The 15563-nt window shown below is 38.0% G+C and overlaps 1 long non-coding RNA gene across 1 annotated transcript in view; it reads left to right on the top strand.

Annotated features, from left to right (window-relative positions):
* Positions 1–1934, top strand: part of LOC127218200 (uncharacterized) — a 94995-nt gene extending 93061 nt beyond the window's left edge. The window contains exons 2-3 of the long non-coding RNA XR_007834166.1: positions 465–525; positions 1913–1934. This is a non-coding gene — a long non-coding RNA (uncharacterized LOC127218200). The remainder of the gene's footprint in view (positions 1–464; positions 526–1912) is intronic.
* The last annotated feature ends 13629 nt before the right edge of the window (positions 1935–15563 follow it).

Raw genomic sequence — 15563 nt, 5'->3', positions numbered from 1 at the left:
TATTCAGTTTTCTTCTAAATGGATTAGGTGAATGCATTATAATGACCATGGCATGAAATAAGTGTCCAAGGCTCCAGATTTACATAACTATATTGTCAAAGAAGTTTGTATTTACAGTGAGTGTATTAGACTTCTTTGTCACACATGTATGGTTTATTGTAGTAAGCAGTGACCTATGATGATGTGTATATCCACTTCACTCAGGAAGAATGGGCTTTGCTAAATCCTTCTCAGAAATGTCTCTACACAGTTGTGATGCTGGACACCTATAGGAACCTCACTACTACAGGTGAGACTGTATTTTCCTTCATATTTTAAAATAAGACCCAATGTTTCTTGGTTACAGATACTATTCTGTAATTTTAATTGAGAAAAGGGAAACTTTGGTGAAAGTGTCAATGAAGTTATTAACAGAAATTTTGTACAATTTACAATAATACATCATATATATTCTGTTATTTCAGGCTACATTTGGGATGACCATAATATGGAAGATCATTGTCATACTTCTAGAAGACATAGAAGGTAAATTTTCATATGTAAATTTATGAAAATTTTGTTCTAACGATATTTTAATGTATTCTGGAAATTTTATTGAAGAGACACACATAAAAAATTTAAACAGTGAAAATAAGTGCAGCTTAAAGTATAGTGATTGTTCTTATTTTCTGCCCAAACCATGTGTATCAGTGAAAGGTAACTCTTCTGTGTTTCCAAGGCATTCATGTAAAAAGAGAAGGAAACAATTCCTTAACAGATAACACCCTAGAATTGTAGCGCCTGGAGTTCTATGCTGTAGATATGCCCGTCTGTTGAGTTTCATACTATTCAGATATTTGAAACAGTATACTTGTTTCATAGGTCATAAGTATATATCCAAGACCTACTAAGAAAATAGTCTGTAGTAAAGCAGGCATTACTTGTATATTTGTGATTTTCTATGTATATCGAAAAGGTCATTTTATGAGTGTCAAGAAGTGTGTTGTGGAGAAACATTAATCCCTATAACACATGTCTGTGAGGAAAAGAAAGTCAAAGTGTGTGAATGCAATGTGGAATCCTTTTTATTGATATTGTTACTTTAATAAGTATATCATATGTTGAGTCAGGTAGTTGTGGCCCATGGCTTTAATTTCAGTATTCATGATGAAGAGGAAGGTGGATCACAAAATTTTGTGATCAGTCTGGTCTACAAAGTGAGTTCCAGGCTATCCAGGTCTACACAGAGACATTATGTATCAGAAAACTTAGGGAAAAAAAAAAGAATATATGTTACCAGCCATGTGAATTTAGAATATGGAAAGAAGAAACATACATCTCTCTCTTAGGACATTGAGAAGAAATAAAAGATATTCGTTAGTCATCACTTTGAGAATAATTGTTGAGTGTGAAACCAGTTTGAAATTTATCAGTATTCCATCATCATCTGAAAAATATCAACAAATACACTGCAGTAAATCCATATGAATGTGTGAATGTTTCCATTTGTACTGGTATATTTGGGCAGTGTATTATGATTTATACAATGGAAAAATTGATAAATGCAATAAATATGGCAAAGGTCTGCGATGGTCCAATTATTTTCAATTATGTGAGAAATCTCATGTGAACATATGCAGTAAATGTGGGCCATGAAATAAAGGCTCATACTCTGAATCACAGGTATCTTCTTTGAAAGCAAGGCAATACCCCATGAGGGAAGCATTATGAAAGTAAATTTCAATATCTTAATCTTGTCTACACGTAGGCCAAATTATAAATTTATTTTATGCATGTACTAAGTTTCTTTAGTATCATGCATTTGGTAAAGATTTACATATGCTAATTATCTTTGCAGTAATAAAAGAAGCCATACGGGAGTGAATCCTGTGAATATACACAATGAATGTATGAATAAATTTGTATGTTACAGGCATCTTCAAAGGCTTGAAAAAGTTCACACTGGAGAGAAACCATATAGAAGTCTTCAGTATGGTGAAGTCTTTTCATGCCAATGTTTCCTCCAACTCCGTGAAAGAAAACACTTGGTAGAGAAAACCTATGAATGTAGTCAATGTGGTAAAGTGTTTGCAAGACATACTATGCTTAAAAGACATATTAGAACACATAGTGGAGAGAAAACACAAGATTGTAATCAATGTGGTAAAGTCTTTTCACTATGCAATCATCTCAAAAAACATTAAAGTACACATACTGGTGAGAAACGCAAGAATGTAGTGAATGTTGTAAGGCTTTTTCACAACACTGGTGTGTAGTGAGATGGTCCTTCTGTGGCACTGACCACGCCCATTGGGGGTGGAGCAATGGGCAGGAGTGACCTGTGGAAGGAGTTCAGAGAGAGAGCCTGGAAAAGCTCTCTTGATGATGTGACTCAGACAAGAGAGAATCGGGTTGAATTTCCTGGTGTTCATCTGTCTAGGTTATAAGCTATTTCTCCCTGAATGAACATCTATTCCGACTATTTGTTTATCCTGATCCTTATTTAACCATGATATCTGGTGTCAGAAGTGGGATTAGGATTTTCACGGGACCTGAGTGAAACCAAGGCGGCAGACACTGCTCCCCTCCCCCACATACACCAACAGGCAGGGTTTAACCAGGTGTAGTCACCACAGCTTTGGGACATTTGCCTCTTCCTTATGGCAAAGGAGATCTTTGCCACCAAAGTGGACCTGATAAGGCACTCACCGCTTCTCATGTTTTTCCCATTTCCGCACGGGACTTTGCATTCGCGCAGAGCCGCTCGGCACCTGCCCTGCTTATGTGTTTTCCTGCCCTGAGTCTTGTGTTCCAGCAATTCTAGAAGTCTCCTTTTAACAAAATTTTGCTTGCCATAGTTTGCTAAGTGCTTTTTTATAGGGACCGGAATCAGAAGGATTGTCTGCTGCCGGACAATATTTGGCGGTATACTTCTAGGCAGAACTGGGATCAGACAGGCCTAGGCGGCTAGGCACTATTTGGTGGCACACCTCCAGGCATGACTACCACAAGCTGAAATCTACAACTAAAAGCATCAAAGTTCCAGGACAGCAGAATTACACCTAAGGTAATTGTAACATCCTTTGCAATTTAAGCTAATATAAAATCTGAGATCAATTGTTCCATAACTATGGCAGATAATTTTACAATGCAGAACTTTAGGAATTATTTTACTTCATATGTAGAAGGGATTTTAGAAGAAGAAACTTATGACTGGACCAATATGTACTTTTATTTTGTAATAGCAATGGGTTTCATCATTAACATGATATTCTTAAAGAAATGGTTTGAGATTACAGCAAACAATAAGGAACTTGTACAAACCATAGGAGACTTAGGTACAAGGATTCGAAACATTGAAAATGATACAATTCAAAGGATAGAAAATATAGAAAGAAAGGTTCAGAATATTGAAGATGGCATTGGCGAGCTGACAGGTAGAATTTGTTTCATGTCAGATACTTCAATAACCAGAACAGAAACAATGCAATGCATTAACACACTAGCAGAAACAGCTCGTTCCTGGTCTGAGGAAGCTAATAATAAGTTTAAAAAAACTGGAACATCAGATAGAAAGACTAGATGATAGAATCTCTTCAATGCCAGAGGATAATGGCAAGCAAGCAGATAGAACATTGTTTCTGGAATGCAGTTCACATGCCATTCAGATAATATATAAGGATGAGAAGATTAAAAACATGAAATCCTTTGTAGTTGGAGAAAGTAAGAAACTGACTGATGCAATGACTTCTCTAGAAAGTTATTTTATTCAAGAAGTTCAGACACTCAAAGAAACAATGGTGAATAGTTTTCAGGCTTTAGAAGACCTTAATTCTGATACATCAGAAGAAGAACTACAGGTAACAGGGCATGAAAAAGACTTAAAATTTTCCACACCATTTAGGGTCGGGGGGTTCTTTCCCTGTATCTGTTAATGAAAAACCAGCAACGAAAAAACACCCAAAATGTATCGTTGCATATCAGTGGGAACCAATATGTGTGAAAGATTTAAAAGGTATAAAGGAAGCAGTAGTCTCTTATGGCATGCACTCAACTTATGTGAAGCAATTAGTAGAATCCTGGGCAAAGAATAACAAGGTAACTCCTAAGGATTGGGATCAATTGATATCAGCTGTCCTTGAAAACTCCTCTCAATTAGAATGGAGGGCTTTATGGAGAGAGGAAGCAAAACCTCTTGAACTTCAGGGCTTAAAAGAAAGGTTATAAAGCTCCCCAAGATAAAATTCTTGGTGAGGGTCTCTATGCTGACCCAGAATCCCAAGCTGCCTATGATGAACATATGTTGTCTCTATGCAGTACAGCAGCTTTGAATGCTTGGGATAAGGTTCATAAATTAGGAGAGATGATAGAACTCTATACCAAGATATGGCAAGGACCTAGAGAACGCTTTAGTGTCTTTCTAGAAAGATTATCTAGGGCAGTACAATTAGAGGTAGCAGACATAGATGCTAGGCGAATACTCATAGAATCTTTAGCTTCTGAGAATTCGAATCCTCAATGCAAGCAGGTGCTTTGTCCTTTAAAAATGCGATCAGCACCCTCGGATGAATGGGTCCTGTATACAGGCATCATTGAGTATAATGACAATAAGACTGAAGCATGGGTAGGAGAAGCCATATCTAAAGGTCACAGAAGACATCAAGATAACAGAGTTCCTTACTATGGTGACTTCGAAGCTTGGGTAGAAGAAGCCATCTCCAAAGGTTTGAAGAGATGTCAACATGTCAGATGGTATAACTGTGGTAAGATAGGACATCTAAAAAGAAATTGTAGGCAAAGCTTCCCTATAAATAACACTCCCAGGAATGAATCAAACAGAAGGCCTCAGCCTCCTGGGTTATGTAGAAGGTGTGGCAAAGGCAGACACTGGAAAAATGAGTGTAGATAGACAAGAGACAAGCAAGGAAACCCTTTACCTTTGGGAAACTCCTTGGGGGCCTCTCGAAGACCCCCACATCACAGGTGGTTCAAACATTCCCAGTCACAGTAGAAGACAATGTCCCACAGGACAATTAGAAAATTCTGTGCCTATTATAAAAACTCATACTGCTCTGGATGACAAACTAGTGATGGAAGTTGAATCAAACATGACAGAAGGAAATAAAAAGCGTATATTTTGGCAAATCGCTATAAATAGTCATAGGCCTAGATTGATAGTTAAGATGAATAATAGACTGTTTGAAGGTCTCCTGGACACAGGGGTGGATGTAACTATCATATCTAATAAATCTTGGCCTCGAAGATGGCCCCTGCATGAGGTAAATGTTCAATTCTTAGGGATTGGAACCCTGTCTCAGGTAAAACAAAGCACGAGATTGATTGACTGTATAGGAGCAGAAGGACAGAGAGGAAGGTTGAGACCATATGTGGCTGATGTAGGGATAAATTTTTGGGGACGTGATCTATTACAGCAATGGAATACACAGATTAACATTCCTCCAGTATTAGATAGGAACCATAAACGACCTCGTGATTGTGGAAAAAATAGTATGAAGTACTATACAAGACATATACCAAATATCCAGGTGGTACAAAAACAGAATACAAGTGCTGAACAAACAGGAACCAAAGCCCTACCTTTAAAATGTCTAACAGAGGAACCTGTCTGGGTAGGACAATGGCCTATGACCTCTGAGAAGTTAGAAGCTTTACAAAGCCTGGTTCAGGAACAGCTAAATGCTGGATATATTGAGGAATCAACCAGCCCTTGGAATTCTCCTGTATTTGTGATAAAAAAGAAATCTGGTAAATGGAGAATGCTTACACACCTGAGAGCCATCAATAAAGTTATCCAGCCAATGGGCTCTCTACAGCCTGGAATGCCCTTGCATTCTTTGCTACCCAAAGAATGGCCTATTATAGTTATTGATTTAAAGGATTGCTTCTTCAGTATACCATTACAAGAGCAAGATAAACAGAAATTTGCCTTCACGGTATCTAATTACAATAATTCTCAACCAGTTAAGAGATATCAATGGAAGGTTTTTTCACAGGTAATGCTAAATAGCACCACCCTGTGCCAATATTTTGTACAAAATCCGTTATAATTAATTCGTAAACAGTTTCCACAATCCATAATCTATCATTACATGGATGATATATTGTTAGCTGACTCTAAAGGAGAAATATTAGAAAAAATGATTGAGAAAGTAAAGGAAGTTTTACCTCACTGGGGATTACAAATTGCACCTGAAAAAATACAAAAAGGAGAGTCTATCAACTAATTAGGATACAAAATAGGTCTACAAAAAATTAGACCACAAAAAGTACAGATCAGAAGAGATCGCTACCAGACTCTTAATGATCTTCAAAAATTACTAGGAGAGATTTCTCAACTGCAAACCATTATTGGAGTAGAAGGGCATGATTTGAAAAACCTGAAAATGGCCCTAAAAGGAGACAAGGACTTGAATAGTCCACGAATACTATCAGCTGAAGCTGAGAAGGAATTAGAATGGGTAGAAAAGAGGATACTAGATTCACATGTGGACCGTGTGGATCCAAACCTAGACTGTCTTCTGGTTATATTACCATCTAGATTATATCCTTCAGGGATTTTGATGCAGAGAGAAGATATCATATTAGAATGGATAGTCCTACCACATACACAGAAAAAAAAACTAAAAACATATATAGAAAAGATCTCTGACTTGATTATAAAAGGTAAATTAAGACTTCATCAGCTAATTGGAAGGGCCCCAGCAGAAATTATAGTACCTTTAACTAATGAGGAAATTTCCTCCTTATGGAAAGATAATGAATATTGGCAGAGAGCTTGCAGTAACTTTTTGGGAACAATTAGCAACAACTATCCCAAAGCTGAGAGAATCAAATTCTTAAAAAAAAAAAAAAAAAAAAAAAAAAAAAAAAAAAAAAAACGATTTGGATCCTTCCACACATTGTAAGAAAAACACCTATTTCTGGAGTTCATGCATTCTACACTGATGCAAACAAATCAGGTAAGGCAGGATATAAATCAGGAAAAATTAGCAAAGTGGTTCAAAGCCCTTACAATTCTTTACAAAAGGCAGAATTGTATGCCATTCTCCTGGTACTTATGGATTTTAAAGAACCCCTCATTATAGTTACTGACTCTCAATACACAGAGAGAGTCGTTTTACACATTGAGACTGCAGAATTTATTCCTGACGATACAGAATTAACTTCGTTCTTTATACAGTTACAAGATACTATCAGAAGGAGGACTCATCCTATACATATAACACACATCAGATCCCATACGGGTCTGCCAGGTCCTGTAGCAAAAGGCAATGATGAAATTGATCGTTTATTGATAGGAAGTGTGCTAGAAGCCTCAGAGTTTCATAAGAAACACCACGTGAACAGCCAAGTTTTAAAAAAGGATTTTTCTATCACTTGGCAACAAACCAAGGAAATAGTAAGGAAATGCTCTACTTGCTCATTCTATAACCAAACTCCTTTACCACCAGGCAGTAACCCTAAAGGTATAAATAGGAATGAAATATGGAAAATAGATATGTTTCATTTTGCAGAATTTGGAAAACTAAAATATGTACATCACACTATAGATACATTTTCAGGGTTTTAATGGGCTACTTCTCTGAGCTCTGAAAAGGCTGATTCTGTTATAATGCACCTCTTAGAGGTAATGGCCATTATGGGCATACCTGCACAAATAAAAACTGACAATGTTCCAGCATATGTCTCCAGCAAATTGAAACATTTTTTTGAGTATTACAAGATAAAGCATATAACTGGTATACCACACAATCCTACAGGACAAGCGGTGGTTGAGAGATCCAATCGTACTTTAAAAGAAATGCTACATAAACAGGCAGAAGGAACCAAAACACACAAACCCAGATTACATAATGCTTTATTAACATTAAACTTTCTTAATGCTGATGAAAAAGGAAAAACAGCTGCAGAAAGACACTGGACAATAGAAAAAACTTCTGAACTAAATCAGCCAGTGTACTTCAAGGATGTACTGACCTCAGAATGGAAAGCAGGATATGTGTTACGTTGGGGTAGGGGTTTTGCATTTGTATCTACAGGAGAAGAAAAACTATGGATACCATCTAAGTTAATCAAGATCCAAGTTGAACAAGAGAAACAACTTAATGAAGTCATTCAACAAATTATGTTCCATGAGGTGTGCAGAGGCCTCTCAAGATAGGGGAAGTGTTCTGTTCTTGTTCTTAAAGGAAAATAGAGAAAACCTATCATCAAACAGCCAAAAAACACTGAACAAGTAGGTGCCTACAGAAGAGAAGACAGCTCTTCAGAAACAATCACTTAAGGAAGCAGAATCTGATATATGGTAAAAAAAATTTAATTGTAGTAAACTATTTCTATACAGAAATCTATTTCTTTCTATTATCTAGTATTCCTGAAGTCCCAAGTTATGTAAACCAATGCTGGCTTTAGAGTTGGATTTGGCTTTCCTTCTCTAAATTCAAGCATGTTGTTAAGATTAAATTCATGGTTTCTGCCTTAAATCAAAAAGCCAATTGGTGTAAGGCAGAAGAAAAGAAAATCTGGGGACTAATTTCTTATATGCAGTTTTCTCTCTGAAATCCTAATTTTCTCACATACTTTTAATGTTTATTGTTGTCTTTCCCTAATGCATACCTTAAAACTTGAAACTTTTACTTTAATATTGATGTGTAACTTTTCCACAAGGAATAATAACGATTCCTAACAGCAGTCTTTGAACTCTCCGTAAAGAAGATGGGGCCCCACATCATCATTTCCACTTGATTCAACCTGGTGCATCTGAACTACAAACATCACGCTAAAACCGGTTTGAGACTGTTTTGCTCGAGACAACTCATGACTAGCTAGCTGTAATGGTGCACCTTTTTATTACACCCTGGCCGGAGTTTCAAATAGAACTACAGTCAAGAATTTTCTACCACACAGTGACTAGCTACATATGTCACAGCCAGTTCTGTTGAGAAATTTGGTTGCTAAAAATTTTCTTCCTACAGGATCCATTGGAGCAATCATCGTCCCATTTCAGCAGGAAGTAACCTTAAGATAATGACGCCCCCTTTCCCTACCCTTGGAATTTTGGGATAATAATCATCGTCTTTGGATTGGTTTTAGTCATTTAGGGTTGGGTATGGAAGTTGATGCTTACACTCGGGTTTATCTTTTAGACAGGAACAGGGAATGGTTGGGAAAGGTATGGTTTAGATGGGATATAGGTAGATTAGCCTATTTTCTTGAGAATTTGAGTAAGAATGAGATAGTATTTTACAGCTTACAATGTTACGTATTCTTATGTGCTAAGCTATGTAAAATTAAGTTTATATTTTGTTATATTGTGTTAAATCTTTCCACTTACAATGTTTTATGCACATTACTTTTTTTACCATATTCTATGTATGTATACTCTTCTTGTATTCAAGACATTTTGTATATTGATACAATTTGGGATATTTATCATGCTGCCCTTTATAGTTTTACCTCTTGTCTTGACATTTCTACTCTACCTCTATTTTAAGGATTTATTTGTATGTATATGTAAATAGTTATATTGTTTAAGTATTTGTTCCTGCTTTACTCAGGGAAGTTTTAATCAGTCATTTAGCTAAATTGCTGAGTATTACAGATTATCTTCACTCATGTTTCCTTTACCTATGAGAGTAGTCAGATATAGATGCTTAATCTTCAAGCACTTCATAGACATGCAGAACATGGCATATAAATGTTTTAATATTAGTACTCCATTGACATGAGACACTGTTGCTCCTGATAGCACCGTGCACTTTCCCGAAAATATGTTGGACACTGTTGTTGTTCCTGCTGGAGTTCATTCTCACCTCAGCTAATGGCCTGTTGGTCAAAGAATTGCCCCCACCTTGACCACTGATTTGGACATGCAGTCCTATGTGCTTGCAGGAGACAAATATAGAAGACTGCTTGACCTTGCAAAGTCAGAGTAAGACAGTCATTCTACCTCCCTGCTGTTGTTGTGGTCTATCAAGTTCTCTTGGCCTTAGCAAAAACTGGGTGTACCAACGTTGCTGTGAGACCTAGGGTGACTGTTCAGGTGGCTTGCTGTTTCTCTCCTAGCTGCACCTTTTGGAAGTTGTCCATCTGCACTTCCTGTCTACTATGCCAAAGTCATTGCAACAAAGCTCCTCCTTGTACTACTGCCATTCCCTATGAGATTATACGTGCAATCACATTCAAACCATCACAATGCAGCAATCATGGCCATTTTTTATGATGGTTACAGCAACTGACATCCACCCTGTTTCTCCTTGAAGTGCATGCAATAAACTATTCTTTCTATTCTGGTCTGAAGGCAGCATCCATGCTCCACATGCAAATCTTTTTGCTGTAAGTGCAATGGACAGTCAACTTCATGACTCATATGGACAATTTTAAAACACAGGTGTCATACTTTTTTATCTTGTTGTCATTGAGATCATTTGTGATGTAGAGGTGGATTATATTTTAAATCAATGTGCAGTGTTACAGGTTAACGAGTTCCATTTATTAAATGTCTGCTTAAAAGTAATTAGTATCCCCAAATTAGGTGTTTAAGATGCTTGGTCCAAAAAAATCCTTCTCCCTTCCGAGGATAAACAGTTACTTATTTTAGTGAGGTGTGTAAGATGAAAGAATACATTGGCCTGGAAAGCAACATACTGGGACGAAAGAAACCATTGTCAATGAGAAAGCATGTTTCAGAAAATTAATTCTAAAATGTTGGGAGTAAAGCAGTTCTAGACTTTGCCTTTCCAGTGAGAAATAACTCCATACACTAAACAGGTTAAAAAAAAAAAAAAAAGAAAGGAAAGAAAAAAAAATCTCTGTAATGATAACATGCAAAACTCCATAGATTAAGGAGGTTAAATAAAAAAGAAAAGAAAAAAAATCTCTGTAATGATAGCATGCAAACATCTCTCACTAATGTTCAAAGAGGAGAAAGCCTACAGTAGATAATTTTTTGAGACAGGGTTTCTCAGTTTCCCTGTGCTGTAGCCTTAGTCATAGTGGGGCTAGCTCTATAGAGCACACTAGTTTCAAACACACAGAAATCTGCCTGCATGTGCCCTCTGAGGGTTGGGATTAAAGGCATTCATCATCACTGTCTGGATCCTAAAAACATATTTTGCATTCCACAATTGCTGCCACTTTTAAGTTCTTCCAGGGTCAGGTGCCAGCTGACAATTTGAAGAATTTAAATAAAGTCAGGAAACTGCAAGCCAGGCCAGTAAGGCCATGAAAGACATCAACAGAAAAGACAGTACCATACCATAATGATTTCATAGTACCCCAGTGACATGCAACAGCAGGTCACACTTTAATGACAGGTTCTGACACAGATGTGCCAGAAGATGAGGAAGATAGGAAAGACAGAAAAAAGAAATGATAAAGCCTGGGACAGAGAGGTCTTGCTTAACTTAAATATCTTATACTATGTAAACTTCATATGAAGAATTGCCTCCTCTTTACTACTTCCAGGAGGAAATGGAAGGAAATGGGAGAACACTAGAAAGTCAGCAGGAGTAAGAGTTGTGTTCTCAGGATCTGAAATAACATCTACACAAAGGCTCTGGCTCTAGACAATTGCATTCCCTCATAAGAATCTTCCTTGTTTCACATGAGGATCTCTATTTTATTCTGCATATCTCAGGGTATGATGGCAAAGTCCTAAGGCAAAGCCCCCAGGCTGTTACTGTTTCTGCCAACCAAGTTTCTAGTTTTGAGAAGGAGCATTGTACCATCTCTATGATTGAGGACCTAAACTGAAAATCTTGCTTGCTCAGTCCAACCCTCAAAACAAAAGGGTTTTCCCTTTCAAACGGTCATCACTTGGGTTCATCTTGCCAATCTGGGAGGGATATTTTCTCTAGAAAACTGGCCCTTTCTGGAACACCAAGCCCTGATGTTCACTGTGACCTATTAATGTCCCCTGAACAGCTTCTAAAAGTCTTGGTTTGTCAAAAGGAGATGGGACTGGTGTCTCTTTGCAAATCAGGAGGATCTCCTTTGTCATGGTTTGGAGCTAAATGTCCTGGACAATCCTCGATATCAAATGTATATTTTAGCATCCTAATCTCTAACATGCCTTATTAGTACACTACTCATCTTTGTGTAATTTTATACGCAGCACTCCCTCAGCTATATCCGCTTTTGTGGGTCTTACTATCGCTACAATTTGGTAAGTCTTTTATTTGAACAATTCTACTTTTCCACATCACACTTTATTAGTGGAGCACAATTAAACATAATAATGCCATTGCATGGACATGTTCAGTGTCCCAAGCCTATAATATCACTCTCAGGAGTCAGAGGTATGTACATCTCTATGAGTTTGGGACTAGCCTGCTATACAGAGCAACGTTCATATCATGTTCAAATGCTATACTAAGAAAAAAGTTTGTTGCCTTCCTGCAACCAGGATGTATCACTGGAGCATGAAAGGACTTTGGAAGCACATTTCAAATGGAACGATACTCCCTTAGCCTAGAGGCAGGAGGGAGGGCATAGTTCCTACTTCAAATGACTTGAGAGATTTTTTACTCCTCCTGGGAGGCATCACCCTCCCTGTGGAGGGGGGACAGGAATAGGATGGGAGCCAAATTGCATGCCATGGGAGAGAGGGACTGGGAACTGTGATCAATATGTAAAATAAAAAATGATAATATGTAAAAATAAAAGAAAAAAGCTATATCAAAAAACCAAAAATAAATAAATATAAGTATGTACAGAAATAAAGAAAATGTCTTTTACAGGACACACACAAATAACTGAACATGAATCTTGTACCTAAGCATTAAATGTTTACTGCAGAAGTTGTAGAAGGCCCTGGAGAAATTAGCCCTTCTCCCAGTTTTGCTACTTGCCTTCCTGTGCACCAAAAGAACTCTGGTGATGACTACCAACACAAAGCTCTCTGATGGAAATAAAATGCTTTCCACTATGTGAAGTATTCATCCTCCAGCACCCAGGCCTGGGGAGTTGCTAGGACCATAGGGTACCTCACAGATCACCGATTGTTGCCAGAGTTTCCCACCAAGCCACATGGAGGGCCTGCCACACCAACTCCCAGGGCTCCCCATCCTATCCTCCCCATCTTAGGATAGCATCCCCTCACTCACCATGTTGTGGCTTCTGTGCTCATCCTTTGTCCACTCACAATTTACTATAGTAGCACTCCCAAAACAGAAATCAATACACTGGCAGTTGTTCTGCTTAAAACGAAGCCGGAAGCAAGAATAAAAGCCTACAGTGTGTTTACTGGAAGTGTCCTGCAATGCCTGTGATTGGCAGGTTGGCCTGGTTTTGCTGATTAAGAAGAGAACTTCCTAAAGGGATAGAATGTGCTTAAAGACACATCACAGGGTTCCTTGGCTCTGGCTTCTACTCAAGACCAAGATGTTGTAGACACCTGTAGAGACAAAAATATCACTGTCACTCACCCCTGTCTAAAATAGACAACCACATTGTCTTCCAACAGTGGGTGAGATCATCATCTCCCTCTCCCACTCAATGTGCAGATGTTGCATATATACTTACACAATGCAGACTAGAATGATTATCTTATTCTACAGAGGGAAGGGGGCCCAGAATATTAAAAACTTTAGAGAGATTTTAGGGCATATGGCAGAGAAATAGTTTGTTCTGTGGCTTCTTGCTAAGATCAGGGGAACTAGGTGTACATTTTATCTAGTAGCCACAGACACTTCAGAAAAATAGGAAAGAAGGTAAGGAGCCATATCACAAAGAAATTGATATATCTTTCTCCTGTTAGATGCTCTAATGCATTTGGGAGTTTTATTCCTGAAATTCTTGAGAAATGAGTAATAATAAAAAGTGTTGTGTTCATGGTAATTTGAATAATCTGAGAGAACTGGTCTGGGGAGATTACTTCTACAAGCATTGTGATGACCCGACACAGCTTCCTCAGTGTACAGGTAAGAAAATCACTGCATTATTCAATGTTCTCTTCTTGAACAGGATTGTGTTCAGGTTTATAAATAAGTGGAGTCATCATCCAGCCTTTAGATTGGAGAAAGACTTATTTTCTTGTTTGAGATCTGGTTCCTGTTTTCTTTTCTGTTGTTTTTTCTGGGTTTTTTTTTTTTTTCCTACTTGTCTGAAGCCCCAGTGCGAACCATGAAATAAGTGATTTCAGTTCATTTGACCTCAGTAGGAAACTACAGAACATATATCTCCTTTTCTGTGCCGAAATCTCTCGCTAGTAGTCAGGAAAGGGAATAATCACATCATGCGATTATGTAGTGGCCTGTGCAAGCTAGCTGTCCATCTTGTTTTCAGGAGAAAGGGAGTGAGTACAGGAAGAGAACAGTGTTTTCTATTGGAGTCAAGGTCAGTGCGATATAAATGCATATGTCTGCTGACCTAGAAAAGGTTTTTGTCTGGGTTGGAAAGCCAGCTCAGGAATCATTGTGCTGTGTCTTTAAGGACAATGCATTCCTATAGGAGGTGCTCTTGTCACTCAGTCATCACTAGGTATTGAGACCTTCCTCATGACCTGTCAGTCATAAAAGGTACAGAGACCATCGTAATGCCAGATTAAGGATTTTCTCTGAGGGAGAGCTGGCACCTTCTTTTCTGTGCTGTTCTTGGATTGCTGCTACAGGAAGTTTATTGGTGAGCTTAGGAGAGTTCAGTAATCCCACCATGGTGAGTGAGGTTCTGCTGTCCCCAGGATGGAGGAGTACATTGTGTAGTATATGAGCCATGTGGTGGGTCCTGCCAACATCTGAGTGGGAACATGAAGAGAGTTTTTTCTTCCTGCGGGTTTTCATGAGATACGTGAAACTCCCTGGAATCAATGATAGGACTCTGACTAAAACTTTGTTGGTTGAATCTCTTCAGAGAATTGGGAGCAGGGAGCCCTGTGTAGAAACATCCTTTTAATGGAATTCAATGAGCTTTTTGTGCATCCTTGGAAAGAGTGCAGTGCTTGGAGACATTTAAAATTTATATTTTACTTTATGTGAAGTGATGGAAAAATTAAAATTTAGGGCTTATGGCAAGAAGGGAAAACTATAAAGAACAAGAATATCTAGTAGATGACTTCCTGACTTCAGAGTATAGAGCCCACATGCTAGCTATTTTCAGGAGATAAAGTTAAAAAACAAAACAAAACAAAACAAAAATCCTTGCAGGTGTGCTAATCAATCATGATGACCTTGCAATCAACTTTGTACTCTATGAAATGCTGTAACCTTGAAAACCCTATGAACTGAGAGTAGAAGTCTCAAGCCTCCCTTTCACTTTAGTTGCTAGGTGTCTTAGTCTTCCAATAGAGTTAAGTCCTATCATGTTAGGTTCTTCCCAATTAAAAACTTTTGCTTTTGCATTTGGAAATAACTTCATTGAATGTTGAGGAAACTCAGGAGGTACAAAGTTTGTGGGCTTATGCCGGATTTCCCCCAGCCACCCAGGACACTTACCCTGAAAGATTTCTACTAGTCCTCTTGAATGTTTGTCTGTCTGTCTGAACTTTTTTTTCTGGCTCAGTAGTGGGTATCTCAATATGTACACAGGTCAATAGCACCTCAGTGGATGCACTGAAGGGATCACAC

Source organism: Phodopus roborovskii, unplaced genomic scaffold, assembly GCF_943737965.1.
Source record: "Phodopus roborovskii unplaced genomic scaffold, PHOROB, whole genome shotgun sequence".
NCBI classification, from domain to species: Eukaryota; Metazoa; Chordata; class Mammalia; order Rodentia; family Cricetidae; genus Phodopus; species Phodopus roborovskii.
The sequence above is the reverse complement of the archived record's forward strand: the minus strand, read 5'-3'. Positions and strand labels throughout refer to the sequence as shown.